This window comes from Ixodes scapularis, unplaced genomic scaffold (genome assembly GCF_016920785.2).
Source record: "Ixodes scapularis isolate PalLabHiFi unplaced genomic scaffold, ASM1692078v2 PGA_scaffold4__175_contigs__length_147842914, whole genome shotgun sequence".
NCBI classification, from domain to species: Eukaryota; Metazoa; Arthropoda; class Arachnida; order Ixodida; family Ixodidae; genus Ixodes; species Ixodes scapularis.
The window spans coordinates 14,603,469-14,621,557 of record NW_024609879.1 but is presented as its reverse complement, the minus strand read 5'-3'; the positions used below and the strand labels follow the sequence as shown (position 1 = coordinate 14,621,557).

General features: G+C 48.7%; 2 pseudogenes; both read right to left on the bottom strand.

The window, feature by feature from the left end:
• Positions 1-8,873: 8,873 nt before the first annotated feature.
• On the bottom strand, positions 8,874-10,363 carry LOC120838019 (annotated as a pseudogene).
• A 3,410-nt stretch (positions 10,364-13,773) lies between these two features.
• LOC115309187 lies at positions 13,774-14,627 on the bottom strand (annotated as a pseudogene).
• Between the last annotated feature and the right edge of the window lie 3,462 nt (positions 14,628-18,089).

The following is an 18,089-nucleotide window of genomic DNA, read 5'->3' as shown; positions in this document are numbered from 1 at the left end:
AGCTAGAGTTGCGGATGGCGTAGGCATACGTGGTTTATGGTCCGTCCAGATGACGAAGGGGCTACCTTCGACAAAGTGTCGAAAGTGCCGGACGGCCAAGTGCGCCGCCAGCAGTTCTCTTCCGAAGACGCTGTAGCGGGTCTGGGCGGGTTCTAACTTCTTGAAAAAGAAAGCCAGGGGCTGCCATTCACCGTCCACCTGTTGTTGTAAGACCGCCCCAACAGCCGTAGCTGAAGCACCCGGCATTATCGAGGTTCTGGCGTCGTGTTGTGGATGCCGCGGAAGTACATTGTCTGCAAGTACAGTTTTTACTTCGCAGAAGGCTTGCTCCGCGTCTTCACTCCAAGGTAGGCTGGAAGTGGCACGTGCAGACTTTGCCAGGAGCGAATCAAGGGGTTCCCTACTGAAAAAAATTATATGAATTTTTTTTTATGTTTATTGGACACCTTTTTCATATCAGAACGTATTATTTCATATCAGTTTCATATGCCGGATATCAGTTACACTAGGCTAGGTGGCGTTAGGTACCGCCCAATTCATATGCTACAAAAATATATTTATTTACTCACGCCAACATGTAGATACATTACGCATACCACTAGCATCAGTTGAACAAATACAATGAGTGCAATTGGACTAGGCTCGCGCAGTTCGGAATGAACCGGCGGTAAAAATTTACCAGGCCGAGGAACTGGCGAAGCTTTGAGATTGAACTAGGTCTTGCAAAGTCTCTGATCACTTTTACTTTCGACGGCAAAGGTTTGATGCCGTGTCGGTTCAGTTGATGTCCCAGAAACTCAAGTTCTGATCTTCCAAACTCATTTTTGGGGCGTTCATGTTGATGCCGTGGTCTGAAAGTTTTTGAAAAAGAAGACGGAGGTGGTTGGCGTGTTCCTCCGGTGTCCAGATAGCGACCTACAAGTCGTCAACGTAGGCGAATACAAAGGGAAGCCCGAGCGTGACAGCGTTGATGAACCGCTGGAAGGTTTGAGCCGCATTACTGAGGCCAAAAGGCTTACGGAGAAATTTAAACAAACCAAATGGAGTTGTAATAGCTGTCTTTGGGACATCTTCGTCAGCGACGGGGATCTGGGGTGCTATGTTGCGCTTTTTGCACTCCCAGGAGACTTGGAAGAGGGAAGTGACGTCAACGACTAGAGCAAATGCAGATTGGATGTTGACAGAAGAAAACAAAATCAACATCCAATCTGCATTTGCTGCGTTGTTGACGTCACTTCCCTCTCCCTAGTCTCCTGGGAGTGCAAAAAGCGCAACAAAGCCCCCCTGGTGGTACGCGCGGGTAAGGTCAACCTTCGAAAAAATGGTAGCGCCTTGGAGGTTGACAGTAAAGTCCTGGATGCTTGGGAGTGGGTATCTATGTCCTTACTTTAAATAACGTGGTAGGGTTTCGCGGCCCCCACATATTTGGTGACCCGGTCGAGGACCATGGATAACGGCGAACCCCAAGGAGCAGTAGCTGGATCCCACTTCCATCTCGTCGGTTGCAGTCCGACTTCCGCCGTACTATGACAGAAACCCGAGGGTCTGGTTCCTGCAGGCTGAGTCCCAATTTCATCTCAGCGGTGTGACGAGCCAGGAAAGCAAGTATCATCATGTCGTCTCGGCGCTGTCGCTGGCAGCAGCCGACGAAGTATACGACATCCTTGCGCAACCCTCGGCCACAGCTTCGTACGACCAGCTGAAGGCGGCTCTCCTGCAGAGAACCGAGGCATCAAATCACTCCCGCATTCAAGAACTTCTTTCGGCGGAACAACTCGGCGATCGACATCTGTCCCAGCTGCTAAGGCGGATGACTCAGCTCCTTGGAGATCGCGCCAACACGATCGGCGACGCTTTGCTGCGGGAGCTATTTATTCAGCGCCTGCCAACCAACGTCCAGATGGTGTTGGCCGCCGCTACGGCTCTCAACCTCGCAGGCCTCGCAGTCTTGGCAGACGCCGTTATTGAAGTTTCCACTCCACCCGTCGCCAGCGTTACATCGGCGGCAGAAGACGGTAGCGAAGCGATGCCTGCCCTGCCAGGCACTCCATCGTCTGACGGCAACCTCGAGCAGCTTTGCCAGCGGTTGGAACAGAGTGTTACCGCAGCAACTCACCGGCGAGATCGTCCACGCACTCAACAACAACGTGGACGTTCAACATCTCGTGGGAGAAATGCTGACCATACCAGTTCGGCACGTTCAGCGGACGTCTGCGTATACCATCGCCGCTTTGGCTCCGGCGCCCGGCACTGCCTTCGTCCCTGCTCCTGGAGCAAACCGATAGAGACAACGAGTAGTCAGAACCTACCAGGAAGTCGCCTATTTTACGTCGCCGACAGGACTACTAGAACCCGTTATCTCGTCGATACCGGGGCTGAGGTAAGCTCTGTTCCTGCAAAACGCGCGGATCGATCACAAACGCCCATCTACTGCCTCCGGGCTGTGAACAACTCGTCGATCCCCGTCTACAAGGAACGGTCCATCACCATAAATCTTGGCCTCAGACGAGTCTACCGATGGGTATTCCTGGTCGCAGATGTAGGCAACGCGATCATCGGCGCTGACGTCTTACAACACCACAGCCTCCTCGTAGACGACAAGGAGAGACGTCTGCTCGACTTCACAACGCGACTCTCCGTGCAAGGCGTCTCAACAACTGACACCGCAGGATTCGCGTCAGTCTGTTCCAACATCGACGGGTAATTCCAACCTCCTCTACAGGACTTTCCAAGCCTCACGCGAGCTCCTGACTGGACCGGACCAGTTTCGCACGATGTTCACCATTACATCGACACAAGGGGCGCACCAGTTTATTCCCGACCCCGTCGTGTGGCTCCAGAAAGACTCCGTATCGCTCGCGAAGAATTCGAGCATATGCTCGAGCTTGGAAGCATCCGACCCTTGTCAAACAGCTGGGCCTCTCCCCTACATATGGTGTCCAAGAAGAACGGAGATTGGCGCAGCACGCGCCTCGGAGAGCTCGTGCTCTCCGAGGCGCGCTCCGAGATGAAATTGGGGCTCAGGCTGCAGGAACCAGACCCTCGAGTTTCTGTCATAGTACGGCGGAAGTCGGACTGCAACCGACGAGATGGAAGCCGGCGATCCAGCTGCTGCTCCTTGGGGTTCGCCGTTGTCCATGGTCTTCGACCGGGTCACCAAATATGTGGGGGCCGCGAGGCCCTACCACGTTATTTGAAGTGAGGACATAGAACGAGACACAGAACGATGTGTCTGCCTGTGATGGCGGCTTCAGTGCATTCTCCGAACGAGCTCTCCGAGGCGCGTGCGTCTACTGCCTTGAGCCATCTTTTATTTTGATGAGAAGAATGGATCTGTGGGTGCGAAAATCTTCCCCTACACGGGGAAGATTTTCCGCTAGATTTAGCGGGGACATCTTTCCGTTAGATTTAGCGGGGAAAATTTTCCGCTAGATTCACCGGGGAGATTTTTCCGCTAGATTTAGCGGGGAAATTTTTCCGCTAGATTTAGCGGGGAAATTTTTCCGCTGGATGCCGCGCGTGTGCCCATCGGTCGTCTGATTTCACCAAGAATGCTACACGGGCTTGTGCGGAAACATTTTTGGTACTATTCTATCATACGTTCGTTGTGCGTGCCGTAAGCTCGACACACCGCGAGAACTCGGCGCCGCGCGTGCTAGCGTTCATGCGTTCGAACCGAACTCGACGTCCGACGCGTGCAAGAGCCTCCAGTCTTACATGCGGCGAGGAGACCAGACCACGGGCCACTGGCGTTAGTCCACCGGTCGTCTGATCACACGAACTCGCGTCGCAATTGCTGAGCATGGCAGATGCAGCAAAAGCAACCCGCGGGCTGCATGATCATAGATATGCCTGGATATGCTCCCACATGAGTGATGTGTCGTTTGCTGAAGCCATATGCTAACCCGACGATAATTGAGAACCCAGGTGCGGGGTAGACACCTTTTTGCAGCCAAGATGGGAATCTCCATCTTATCTTTAGTTAGTGCCCTTTACCCGAAATCCCCTGGCTAATTCTGCTTGCGGCTCTTGAGTACTTTGTCCGGCCACACCTGATACAAAGCATTTGCAAGGACGTAATTCACTGCAGCATTCTTACACTTTACACTGATTCAAGGGGGTCCAGACAGAGCCTGATGCAGCACCTTGTCTGTGTGTATACTCATCTACTGGTCCGCCGTTTCGTTTTGCGCTGTTATCTCATTCTGATATCATCCTTGGCTGACTGAGACTATATTGGGTGCACTCACACAGGCAACGAAGAAATGCAGAAATGGTGCTGAATGCACAAGCACAGCAGACAGTTTTATTCAATCGGTCATGAAATACACAGCTAAGAGCACTGAAAGGCATTCAATAAAAGTACAAGAGAATGCTCGATAACACTCCCCATCATATAGGCACAACTATTGTTGCACAAGATGTTTTGTAAACTGCGGAAGGGGTCAATAATTGGAGCTTTATACAAGCTTAAGGCAGCGTGCTGAAAATTAAACATGTTTACAGCACAAGCCGAGTCTATTTTTGCTCTAAACATAAAATATAATCGACTATATTCGTTCACACCGACCAAGCAACCGAGCTTCAGACGTGTCAATATTGAGGGCACCAAGCAGGTGCAATGCCTACACCAGGAACAACACACTGCAGCCACACTAAGCCCCTTCATCTGGGGCTGTACAGGCCTGTCATGGCTGAGGAAACAGCAACCGAGTCTCTTCGCGAGGAAAGACTCATAACACTGGAGGAGTGGTCCCGACTCTACAAAGAACGCCCCATTCCTCAATTCACTGACATCCTACATACTACATCAGGAAGACGGGGACTCACGACCACATTTAATTTCCCATAACACCAATTTGGACCCCTAAACGTTGAAGTCCCTCTCTCAGGCCTCCCCACCAAAACAGGCAAAGCGACCATTTGATAAAAACTATATATCAATTACAACAACTGAACAAGTGAGCAGCTGAACTGAGAACAAATATGGTGAATCGTAACACTCGCGCATTGCACATTTAGTACGAACATGACACTGCCGCTTTTTTTCACATTTTACTCGACAGGGTTTTGATGAATACCAAAATGACTTTAATGACTGCTTCACAAAAGGTCATTTTACACAGCAGTTGTTTCGATGAGAGCTTCAATTTTCAGAGAAAAAGAGGAAAGCCTGGCAATCAGCTGTTTGTGCTAATCATTGTTTTGTGTGCACTGCACTTCGCCTCGCCCAACAATGGACTGAAGGCAAAAGCTCAGAACTGCCGGTTAAATCATGAGTCACTTATATAAATAATGTATTGGTCTGACGTGCGTATCAATCAGGGATGGGTAAATTTTTTTTTAATTAAACAGCCCGGCGTCTTTCCTATTTTTTACACTGCAAAGAAAGTCAGTGCAGTATGTTGTGGCTTTTTTGCACTGCCAAATGCACAAATGACACAATGCTATTCAATTCAAATCATGTTTGCCCATCCCTGTCAGTGATCCTCAAAGCCAAATACCACATGGCTTTTATGTGGATCATGACTGTACGTGGCAGCCCGTACCTTTAGCTTTCACTTCGCCATAGGCCGAGGTGAAGTGTGGATGGGTATGGGGGGCTGGCAGCAAGAATTTAAAAAGCAATGTCCTGGAAGGTTAAGAGTGGTGCCCAACATTTTGGTAACAGGCTTAGCTCCTGACAAGGCCCAGTCTTGGCAAAATGCCTGGTGCCACTTCGAGGCTTCTTTAAAGCAGCAAGCATTTATAAATCCACCACTTCCCAAATTGCTGCTTCGAGAGTTCCCTGATAAGAACATAAGAACTAGGGACAGAACGAGCGGGTTGGTATGGATAGTTAAACTTGAGGAAGAAAACGAGAAAGGACGGACAAACACAAACTTCCAACAGGCAACAACATTTAGTAACACCAAGAGTTTGCTTATATACAGGAAAAAAGGGGGGGGGGGGATTCCTTGAGCAGGAATTTCCCGAAGCCTTGGTTTATCGCTACGTATATGATTATCTTATCATTCATTCCACTAATACAGATACCGCAGCGATTAAAATCGTTTTCCAGAAGAACTCCTTCGGGCTCACGTTCACAAAAGAGACCCCTTCATCTGAGGGATTACAGTTCCTTGACCTGAGATTGGTCCCCACCAGTGTCGGGATCTGCTGGTCCAATCAGCAGAGGTCTGCGAAGCCTGTCCTGCCGTTCAGCAGCTCGCACTCAAAAAACGTAAAAACTGGTATTGTCCGAAACCTTATTGCTGCTGCCAAATCCAAGTCGTGTCATCACCTTTCCGCAACTAGTATGTCCAATCAGATAGGCCGCCTTCTCAAGGCAGGTTACCCAAACGACTTGATCGAGCTTACCATCAAAAGACTTGTCACAGGGCCTCAATCCAAAAAGCCGCCTCCAAGGTCCCGCTTCGCGTGCATCCCCTACATTCATAATATTTCGCATCGACTGAAATCAATAGCTCAGGGCTTCAACACCAACGTTGTTTTCTCGTGTAAGTTTAAATTGGCACCTATTTGCAAAAAAGTCAACAGCCCCGGACCGGCGCCCCCTTGCCAAAATAACCACAAAACCTATTACGTTCCTTGCCGCAGAGAGTGTGTTTACTCAATACTCATGTCCTGTGGTGCCCGATACATCGGGTTCTGAGGTCATTCACCACCCGATCGCCAAACACGCATCGGAATGTACTTCCTGCTCAGCCGTCCTTCCCTCTACAACAAGAATCGGGGTTCACCCCTCGAGGTATGGTCGGGAGATTCTGGAAGCCTTCGCCATGTGTCGATCCAAGGACAACATCGGCTCCCCTTCCATTGCCCTTTCGGGGAAAGAGATAAGATTTCTTAGTTCGGATCTATCCCCCCCCCCCCCCCCCCCCCCGACGTTCCCGACAGGCACGACGCACCCTTGACGGCATAGTGCTCCTCCTTTCCACCCCCCCCCCCCCCCCTTTTTTTCCTGTATATACACCAACTCAACTCTCCTACGTCACGCCGCGGTGGTGGCGCGTCGGTCGCACTTCCGGTCTGGGGTGGTGGGCAGAAGTTGCGGTGCGAGACATGCATTCCCGCGTTCTTTAGGAATAAACCAGACAAAAAACCTGCCTTCTTGTCGAAATGCTGCGACGGGGGCTGTACCAAGAGTGTCTGGAAAGGTTAGATCAGTTTTCATGTGTTTCTGCCCCCTCCGCTCGTCCGAGAACGTGGGTAGTAGCCGTGAAAAAGGCAAACCAGACGCTGTCGAACTACTATTGCTTGTGCGGGAAACACTTTGTGGTCGCCAGATGTATTTGTTTTGTTCCAACATGAACGAGACAAAACCGCCAAGGTGTCCGGACCACCCGCGGGTTCAGTGCGTTTACAAATTCACACGGCCGCCTGATCGTCTGCTCTTTCGAACTTGTCTGCTTTTTGTCGTCTGGTCGTCCAAACAAAAGCGGCCCGTAGACCAAACTTTGACCCGGTGATAGCAATAAGCTGTAATCGCAGGCCTCAAAAGACTTCAGTTGGCTCGGTGTAAACAGTAGATACAAGATATTGATCATAGGTACCAATGGCCATCACCGACTTGTTAGGCTTGGTCTGTTCCCGCTTCCGATTTTCAGTATCGACGTCGATCATCGCCGCTATCTTCTACACTTTTGCAGCACGAGCGACGTTGCCACCGAAAATAGCTAGAAGAATCTCATCATGGCTTTGGCGTCCATTCTGCGGCGTTCATGCGAATTAATCGCCGCACGTCAAATTATTTACGCAATGTTTAGCGGCGTAACGAACCTTGATAATTTCGCTCAGGCGATTAAAGTGGTAAGACATTGCTATGAGGACGTAAAATCGACACTTCCAACCGGAAAAAAGAGTATGCAGACTCACACAGATGCCAACAGCGTGACATTCCAATGGTTTGTTGACGCGGGACGCGGTGCTTCTTGCCCGCGCTCTATTGCGCATCCGTTTGAACTGTCGTCTGCTCTTTCAAACTTGCCTGCTTTTTATCGTCAACTCTTTCAAACGACAGCGGCCCGTAAACCAGACGTTGACCCGGTAATTGCAATAAGAAGTAAGTGCAGGCCTCAAAACACTTTTGAAGGTTGGTTGGGGTAAGTAGGCTAAGTGTAAACAGTAGATACAAGAAGTTGATCATTGTTACCAGTGGCAGTGGCCGCCACCGACTTGTAATGCCCGATTCTACTTGCGGTTTTCAGTATCGACGTCCACCATCTCAGCTACGGTTCACGCTTTTGCAGCCCGAGCGACTTCGCGACTGAAAATAGCGAGATAAATCTCATCGTGGGAGTCAGGCTTTAGCGCCCATTCTGCGGCGTCCACGTGAAATGAATCGCCGCACGTCACATTATTCACGCAAAGCTTCGCGGTGTAACGAGCCTCGTTAATTTTGCTGAAGCCGCTCAAGTAGTTAAACATTGTTAAGAGGATGTAGAATCAACAATTCGAACGCGAAAAAGTGCACGGGGACTCACACCGACGCCGACAACAACGCAATTCAATGGTTTGTTTATGGGCGACGGCGAGCTTCTTGCCCACCGTCCACCGCGCATGCGCGGCGCCGGTGGCGTCCGCTAGGGGCGCTCCGGTTTGTTTGTAAACATGAGTTGGTGTATAAGCAAACTCTTGGTGTTATTAAATGTTGTTGCCAGTTGGAAGTTTGTGTTTGTCCGTCCTTTCTCGTTTTCTTCCTCAAGTTTAACATAAGAACTAGCTTGCTGACCTCAAGTGCTAGCATTCAATGGGGGCATCCTTCGAGGTGACGTGCTCACGCTAGCTGGTGCCTTGCTCATGCATTCTTCATACCAAGAAATCCTTATATACCAGTAACTTAGAATGTAGCGGATTTACTCGGCCTATATTTACTCTTTCTCGTAGAAGTAAGGCATTTCACACAAATAAGGTCCATGTTCATGGTCAATGAAGACGCAGATACCTTCAAGCTCGTTAGATGAGAACAAAACTAAACTCTCCTCATTGGGAGGCACAATACACTTGTGCAAGTACTTGGCACTACCAGTTCCAAAGTCTTCAATAATGAGGTTTTTACAAACAAAAAGAATGGCACTGCTTGATGTGTTTCTGTAAATAGTCTGAATTTCGCAGTATGTGCCATCTCGCATCTTAACAAACTGTGTGCGCGTCTTTTTGGGGCACGTGTACTCGCAGCTGTGAACTTTAAAGCCCTGTACTCTTGCTTTCAAATGCCTTTCAAATGTGGGTACCTGGCCAAAGTGACACTACAGAAGACCTTGCACAGCGGCTGTCATTGAGCCTGCCTGTGGAACACGTAAAACACCGTTCTCAGGAACGTACCGAATCTTTATAAACGTCCGAAACAGTTGGTTAAAGCTAGCTGGGAGGTGGGTCACATCACCGAGTCTTGCCAGGGTCTGCTTCATGACCCATCTCTCGGCAACCTGCAGAGGGACACCTTTCGCAGCGGTGGCAAGGTGCAGGAGCGCACCATTTGGACTCTCAAACGGGAACATTGATGTAGCCCACAAGGGACCAAGCTGCATCACACATTTTGGCAAATGCATGAGCAGATGCATGTTTGATGTTTCTGCAGCTTCACCATAAAGGGCAGATACATGTTGTAGGAAACTCGTCAAAAGTGCGTCAGCAGTCCTGATGTCGGCCCCGCTAACAGTCTTCTGCGCGAGCAGAAATGTTGCCTGACACAAGAGTGTGAGGTGCACAAAGTACTAGCGTGGAAGTCTGCTATAAAGGCAAAGATAGCATAATAGACCAGCCAGTACCTCCATTCTTTAGCCTTCCACAGAGCTCGTTCTTTGATTGATCGTGTTGAGAGCGCAAAAAGATACCGGTGACATATCCTTGCGAGCCTACAATCTATGGCGGTCATCTGGTTTCCGATGTAGAAGGCAGCACCGGTACTCGAGAACCACGCCTCTGTCAGCTGTTTAGTGACACCTTCAAGTAGACAATGCATGTAGTCCTGCACTACGCTCCAAACCAAGTCAAATCCTTGGGAGTCGTGCAATGGGGCTCGGCCCATACATTCCATGCTTTGTACTACCAATCATCACTGCTGCTTTCATGTCCTGTAGCACTCCCTTGTGTGTCCTCTCAGTGAGAGTGCAGCTGTGGGGGTACTTCAGAGTGCCTAGAAGAGAAGAAATATTGAACTGTTATATCATGAAGGATCACTCAGAGTAAGCTCAGGATACTGAAGGGGCAGTTTTGTCATTGCATTGTTCCCTTGTCATTTTTGTAGTGGTGGGCGACCGTGATGTTGCGGGTTAATCTCTGTTTGGAACATACCAGTAAAGGCTTGTAAGCACAGCTGCAAACGCAGTCTTAATTGCAAATTGATTCTTGGACTCATTTGAATCTGTTGTTTTATTTGACACAAAAATCTGTTGTTTTATTTGGCACAAATCTCAACATAGACACCATCTGGGCTACCAAACATCTGGTGTGTACAGTTAACTTTTTGCAAATCCTTTTACTCGGACATGAAAGTGTTAAAAAACATTTGCATGTATTAATCTAGACCAGCCATCTTGGGCAGTCATATTTGTGACACCTAGTTCAGCCTTTGTGCTGGTTGTGCATAGAGCGAACAGCTTAAAATTCTACGCCAGTGGTCAAGAACCTACGGCCCGCGAGGCAGTTTCATCCGGCTCCCGGCCTCAACTTTCTGAAATCCGGCTCGCAGCCCACCCGGCCCGCTGCTTCAAACTGTTGCCGATCCCTGGTCTACTCAAGTGGGCAAGTTTACCTTGGGCGATTGAAGGCGGATTCTGGATTTTATAAACTAAGACTAAAGCAGTTTTTGCCTTTATGCTTCCAGCAGCGAACTAGTTAATCAGGCTAAATCATTGAAAAGCGCAGTGTGACAACATAGGTCAGTTAATCTCATGTTGCAGCAGCGAAATCGCCACTTCGGTGATTTCGCTGCTGCAACGTGGCTCCACGCATAGAACCCGTTCGTTTGTGTCTAGCACTGATGATAAATTTCCCACCTTAGGGCAACAATCTTATATTAGTCAGTGCTTGTCAAATTTGAACATTAGAACTGCTCGAAGTGCAGGAATGGTCCTTCGACGGTAACGAATGCATTCGAATGTAGCGCAGGCCGCACCTGTGCAAAAAGAAAGAGAAGTGGCAACAAACATGGCAGTTAAGTTCACGCATAATGCAGACAGTGGCGTACCAATTTGTTTTTTAGTGGCGGGCAAACAGGACCCCACCTACCCCCCCCCCCCCCCCCCTCCCCAGGGCCGGTGGACGGTGCCCTTGGTATCCCTTGGGCGCCGCCGGTCAGTGCATGCTTGCCCTGCCCAGTGGCGGCTGTTTCGGGGGGAGAGGAAAAACACATGCCTTGCCCCCACAACTCTGAGGACGGGAGAGGCAAGTGCCTTCCTTGCCCCCCCCCCCCCCCCGGGTTGGTACGCTCATGAATGCAGATGAAAACCATGCGCATTTTATGATAGCATGAAGGTTCAATCACAGCCAGAGACAATAGATCCAGCTCTGCAATGTTGATTTTATGGTCAGCCACATCTACTGTAAGCAGCTAGGAGTGCACTCTGATGGCACTGGTCGACAGAGTATCAATTCGAACCTCGAACCAATCGTTAGGGTGGCACGACAGAAACACATGCTTCAGCAGAGGCTTTCCTTTCAAACAATCATATCACCAGTGGTAAGACGCAATTTCTGAGCCCGAAAACACTACATTATTTCGCAACAGGCTTAAATTGAGTTATGGCATCTGAAATGAAGGTTCATAAGTTGTAGGTCAAAGGGCAATTGCTGAAAATAATACACACCTTCAACCAGTGTTCCCTTGTGGTAGCACCACGGGTGACACTCCGTGCGACGCGACTGGCGCGCCGCCGCGCGGCCGGTACCGAAGGTAGGCAGTGAGAACCCCAGAGAAAACGAAACCGAAACCACGCCGCGTACGTTAATACGCATTGAAGTCGGAGTGGTGCGGTTGCGCTGGGTTCACAGCATGAAGTGCTTGCTACCTGTGCTGCGTCATTAAGTGCTTCAATAGTTATGCGTCGTATCTCGTGGAGACAAAGTTTCACAGTTTTTCACCTCGCTGATGTCTTGTGGAAAAGCGACAACGATGGAGCCGCGCCGTACGACGCGAGAAATTTGGTCTCCCGATCATGTCTGCCACTGTGTCGGCACGGCTGACATATTCTAGCTACACTGCCGCTTTGCGCTCTGCGTTTGTTTTCGTACCAGTAACGCCTACATCTGTTAGCGCCGATGGGACGAACTGAAACGCCATCCCACACTCACGGGTATGCAGTGCCAATTTCGTTGAAAAAATGCCCTCCAAAGAAGTTTCGTCCCCATCGTCCGTGTCGATGATATTTCCGGACAAGTATGGCACGCAATCTGTACTTCATGAAGAAAGATTCGAACGGTAAACAAAGTGACAAATATAAATCTAAAGAAAACAACAATGAAACTCGGAATCACTGGAGAATCGACGTTTGAGTATGGAAGTTTATGTGGTGTGCTTTCTTTCTTGATCAGCCACATTTTGGATGTGGAATCGCTGACACCCCGAGTTCTGTAGACAACAATTTTTTTTTTCTCGGCTTTAGAGCCACCTATTGCAAAGTGGTTCGAACTGGAATTACCGTCCACTGGTCCCTTCCTACCTGTAAAGTGTGCACCTCCCACGATGAGTGGTATTATCTGACAGCCTTTGACGGTCAAAGCCAGTTCCCATTTAGTTACGCCGCCAAACTAAATTTACACCTGGTTTCGCTATGCCAACTCCTTTTGTTATAATAAGTGTTGTGCCAAGTGACGGTCATGTCACAGTACCTGTGCGCCGAAAATCAGCACCTCGCACAACAGGTTATTACACAACAGGAGACCGCAAAAGCCCTTGGCGGCCAAACCGTGTTTTGGCCGACAACTTTGTTTTCTTGGCTTTGGAACCACCTTTCGTAAAGTTGTTTCAATTGGAAGTACAGTCCACCCTAGTCCCTTCCTACCTCTAAAATCTCCACCTCCCCCGACCAGTGATATTCTCTTGACAGCCTTTTCATGGTCAAAACCGGTTCCCATTGAGCTACGCCGCCCAACCAGATTTTCACCTGGTTTCCCAATGCCACCTTTTTTCTTTTTTTTTTTTTTTAAATAAGTGCTGTGTCATGTTACTGTCAAGACCAAGCACCTGTGTGCCCAAATCTGCGCTTTACACAGCCCGCTATAACACAACATTTTGGGTCGAATTTCAATTGGAAGTACAGCTTTATTTCTTTATTCATTAGAAACCTAACTTTCCACCTGCTGTCTCAAAGAAACTTGGCACTCTTCGTGCACAAACTTAGTGAACATCCCACTCGCCTCCAAATATCATTGTTCCAGCAATCCTAGGTTTACAGCGACGAGCGAAATAAATTTCCCACCCAGAGCAATCAAGGTGGCGGCCGTCTTGTTTTTCGGAAAATTGCTCCAACTCCTTTTTCGGCCGCAACTAGAGAAATTACCCCTAATAACGACTCAAACTCAATATATAAGAAGTGGAAAACAGCTAGACGCCCTTCTTAGGTCTACCCCAGTACTCATGCAACGTCACCCTCAACTTATCGGCTCAAAAAGCAAAAGTTTCGTCCGTGCGCGCTTCCGCCGCCACAGCTTGGCATGCGAAAAGGCGCCGCAGGCTGCTGAACGCGCCTCACAGTCGAACGCCAGCTCCTCCGCTAGCGGCGCTGCGCGCGTTTTTCAAAGCGCCCCCTATAGTTCCCGCACGGAGTGTTACCCGTTGAATTGCTTCCGATTTAGCACTGCTGCTCTAGCAGGAGCATCTGCAATGCAACACACCGCATACACCTTGGATGAAAGAGCCTGTCCATTTTTGTGGCAACTCCACTCGAGTGAGCCGATTCTTTGAAATTGCTCGACGAACCCGTTGAGGAAGAGCGACATATCTGACTTCTTTTTGTCAAACCAGATTCCGCCAAGCAAAAGGTTCTGCCACCAAAGAATGGGGGGCAGTTCATTCAACATCATGTGAATGGGCCACATAAAGTTTTTGCTGGATTTAAAAACTGGTGATCCGTCGGTACTGAAGCTCGCAGTCAAATCGTGTATTGTGCAGCCCAACTTCTCTCGTGCTTTCCTCACAAGGTCTCCGTCGGCCAGGTCAGTGAAGATGTCATGTGACCTCTGTGCAATCTTCTCCATTTTGTCCCATAGAACCTCCTTGCAGTTTTTCACCAGGTGTTGTAGTTGCTTTCGTAGGTTGAAAATTATAAAAAATGTCCCATCAGCCACCATTCCCTCTGCTTTATACAGAGTGCTGCACTGCGAGCACCTCATGTTCTTGCCTCGTAGGGGAGTTTTACAAACACCGAGTGCCCTAAAGCCATCGTTCGCAAAAAAAAAAAAAAATGAAAATCTACCATGCCTCGCTGGTTTTGCTTCCAAACTTTCCGGAAAAAGAACTTCGATATTGGTGCTACCAAAATGCCAAAGCGAGTGTTGACTAGTTTTAAAAGACCCCCAGTCTGCTTCCACGAGAGGCCGGCGGACACAACATATGCCAAAATCAACAACAAAACTTGGCCTCGGGTCGTATCCTGACCAGGAATAGTGGGCCCACTGCACATTTCTTCAAAGCTCTTAAAGTCGGACTGGTCATCATCGTCGCTGGCGGCAGAGTTGGGTTCTTCTCTCTCGGAATCGTAACCGCAACTTGATGTCGTTTCACTTCCGCTCAGCCCATCTTGGCTCGCGTCATCGGATGTCGCTTCCTATTTGCTCGTGCCATCGGATCCATAGCTCTGGTCGGACGTAGCTTCGTCTTCGCTTGTGGCGCTAAGGCTCATTTCAACTTCGTTGGAGTCGTCGAGTCCGTGGCACCGGCGCGAACCCTGATCTCCATCCCCTGACGCGTGACCGTTCCTGTCGTCCGGATGGTCCAGATCGCCTGCTGAGTGATCGCTCAAGTAACTCGAGCTTGTACCAGGTGTAGGCTCCGACAGGCTTATTTCATCTCGGACCCTCGCCGCTCGGTTGGATTTCGTTTGTTTTGGGATCGCATATTCTTGACCATAGAGTTATTATAATGTACGCTAGAGGTTCAACTGGCGCTAGTGTCTATGCGACTTCCGGTACGCAAATTGAAGCAGACAGCAACCAGTCTACTTTTGCGGTGCTCCCGTGCATTCCTATGGGAAAACGCACGTGCATTTTGTCTCTTCGTCGGAAAACAACATGAATAAGTTTTGTTATTTCTGTCGTACCGAATAGTATGTACCTTTATTGGTATCGTGAAAGTGTGATTGCTTTAGTTACAGCATTTTTCTTTACCGCTGAACGATGTTAACCTTCGCTATATTTCAGGCCCAAACCTCTGTCCCACAGCAGGTATGTAAAAACGAGCGACGATTCCACGCAAAATAACGATCGAAAGGAATGCAGAGTGTGTTCAAGCTTCGCTAGCATTCCGGTGGCGCTTATATATTGCTAATACGACCGTCCTGTCATTATATGAAAATGACTCCGTCGTGCGCATCTTTACGATCGATTAAAAGACATTTGAACATAAAAAATAAAGTACGTTGGCCACAAAAGGTGTGTCTTTTTATTATTTCCTATGTCGGGCAGCTTTTATCGGGCACCAGTTCTCTGACTTCTTCCTATTTGGAAAGATTTGGAGCGTGCGGGTGATGCTTTGAACCCAGAACAAGCATCTTCGCACATGAGTAGAAAGAATAAAGCAGTACTTATTTACTGTAAATCGGACTATATTACGTGGCTTTCAATTTTTTTATCGTCTGCATGCACAAGGAGGTACTAATGTTACTGCGAAGTTCTTGCCGTCTTTTTTGGTTTTCCAGATGTCCTTCGTTCGTTTGGCACGTATATCCCCGATGCTAGAAAGCGCCGACGCCGTGTTCGCGCTAACAGTGTCCGACAGTGCACATAAATACACGTACGAAGCGGTTTTAGCACCGTTTTTCAGGCCACGAATTCGAAAGAAAAACGCCGTAAGTGACCAATTATTTTGTCTGCGTGACTGAGAAATATTCCAATGTGCCTAATACGTACGAATTATTCGTGATAATTGCCCTTATTATCGAGCGCAGAAAGAAAATGCACTCGCTTTTTCCCATAGAAATGCATTACAGGAAGTCAATTTTGGACTTGTTGCTGTCTGCTTCAATTTGCAGCAGCACGCTAGCGCCAGTTGAACCTCTAGCGTACATTATAATTTATAATAGCTCTATGGTCTTGACCTGGCTCCATGTACTGCTTCCTTTTTTTCTTATCGTTCGATGACATTGCGCGTGTTTGTAACTACAGTTGTCACACAAAACGAATACTTGTTGCTCACCAACGGGCACTAACCTCCTTGGCTTTCAAGCAGTGACAGGAGGCTAGAAAACATACTTCTACACATGCTAAGGACGCTGAGGAACTGAGCGCGAATCACTGGGTTAATACTAGGCGACTATGCTGAGTAGGCGGCTAGGCTAGGCTCCTGAGGAGACTCGCAGGAGGAAAGGAGAATTTAATATAAAACGCTGGGACTGGGGACGAGGGAGGCTTTAAAAATTTGCCATTGTCACTAATTTTATAATAAACTATAATTTTATCGTGGTATAAAGACATTCTAGACATTATCTCTATTTGTTTAAAATTGTACCAGCCACTAGCGCCCCCAAAGGCAAAAAAAAAAAAAGAAGAAAAAAACGTACGAAGATTGGCCCTCCCGGACCTTGGAAGGGAGTGGGGGAAAACAGGAAGCGAGCGGTTACGTAAGAACACTTGTCTCGTAAATTTCGTTGTGAACGCTGTACCCTGTAAAGTTCTGTGATGTTCGCGTTAGTAAGATATACACCAACTCATGTTTACAAACAAACCGGAGCGCCCCTAGCGGACGCCACCGACGCCGCGCATGCGCGGTGGATGGTGGGCAAGAAGCCCGCCGTCGCCCATAAACAAACCATTGAATTGCGTTGTTGTCGGCGTCGGTGGGAGTCCCCGTGCTCTTTTTCGCGTTGGAATTGTTGATTCTACGTCCTCCTAACAATGTCCGACTACTTGAGCGGCTTCAGCAAAACTAACGAGGCAAAACTTTGCGTGAATAATGTGACGTGCGGCGATTCATTTCACGTGGACGCCGCAGAATGGGCGCTAAAGCCTGACTGCCACGATGAGATTCTGCTCGCTATTTTCAGTCGCGACGTCGCTCGGACTGCAAAAGCGTGGACCGTAGCTGCGATGGTGGACGTCGATACTGAAAACAGCAAGTAGAATCGGGCATTACAAGTCGGTGATGGCCACTGGTAACAATGATTAACACCTTCCTGTATCATACACTTAGCCTACTCACCCCAACCAACCTTCAAAAGTGTTTTGAGGCCTGCACTTAGTCCTTATCGCAGTTACCGGGTCAACGTATGGTTTACGGGCCGCTGTCGTTTAACGAGCTGACGACAAAAAGCAGCCAAGTTTGAAAGAGCTAGCAGACGACAGTTCGAACGGATACGCAATGGAGTGCGGGCAAGAAGCACCACGTCCCGCGTCAACAAACCATTCGAATGTCACGTTGTCGGCGTCTGTGTGAGTCTGTATACTCTTTTTCGCGTTGGAATTGTCGATTTTATGTCCTCATCGCAATGTCTTACCACTTTAATCGCCTGAGCGAAATTATCAAGGCTCGTTATGCCGCTAAACTTTCCGTCAATAATTTGACGTGCGGAGATTCATTCGCATGAACCCCGCAGAATGGACGCCAAAACCATGATGAGATTCTTCTAGCTATTTTCGGTCGGGAGGTCGCTCGTGCTGCAAAAGTGTAGAAGGTAACGGCGATGATCGACGTCGATACTGAAAATCGGAAGCGGGAACAGACCCAGCGTAACAAGTCGGTGATGGCCACCGGTACCAATGATCAACATCTTGTATCTACTGTTTACACCGAACCTACTTAAGTCTTTTGAGGCCTGCAATTACTTCTTATTGCAATCACCAGGTCAAAGTTTGGTCGACGGGCCGCTTTTGTTTGAACGAGCAGACGACAAAAAGCAGACAAGTTTGAAAGAGCAGACGAAAGTTCGAAC